This window comes from Psittacula echo (assembly GCF_963264785.1).
Source record: "Psittacula echo genome assembly, chromosome: 3".
Classification (NCBI taxonomy): domain Eukaryota; kingdom Metazoa; phylum Chordata; class Aves; order Psittaciformes; family Psittacidae; genus Psittacula; species Psittacula echo.
In genome coordinates, this window is record NC_137736.1 from 23,934,546 (window position 1) to 23,934,992 (window position 447).

A 447-nucleotide genomic window follows, 5' to 3' on the forward strand; every position below is an offset into this window, starting at 1 on the left:
TGACTTACTAACTGAAAACAAAGCAAAAATAACATTCTGCAGTCAGGCTGTATTATGTTGTCAAAGAACATTAGCTTGGAATGGCTTGAAAATGCAAAAGATCTACAAGAATGAACTGTAAGCTCCCCCTTGAGGCAAATGTTCAGATCATTTTTATATAATGTTTGATTATTAATTCAATAACAAAATGTGCCATGCTAAATAAAGGGTATGTGTTTATTTTGCTAAGAGATGTAAGTTAGCTAGTTGTGAGCAATGAAATGAACAGAGTGTTTGAAGTTTTTATGGGGAAATAGCTACAATGTATATCGGTTTTAAGACTATTTGTAGTTAAACAAACCCTTTTTGTTTCCTTTAGTCTTCCATGCATTGTAACCTAGTTGATGTACTGTAAATGGAACTGACAATTTTACAGTGTAACAATTATTTATCTTTGCATAAATGTTT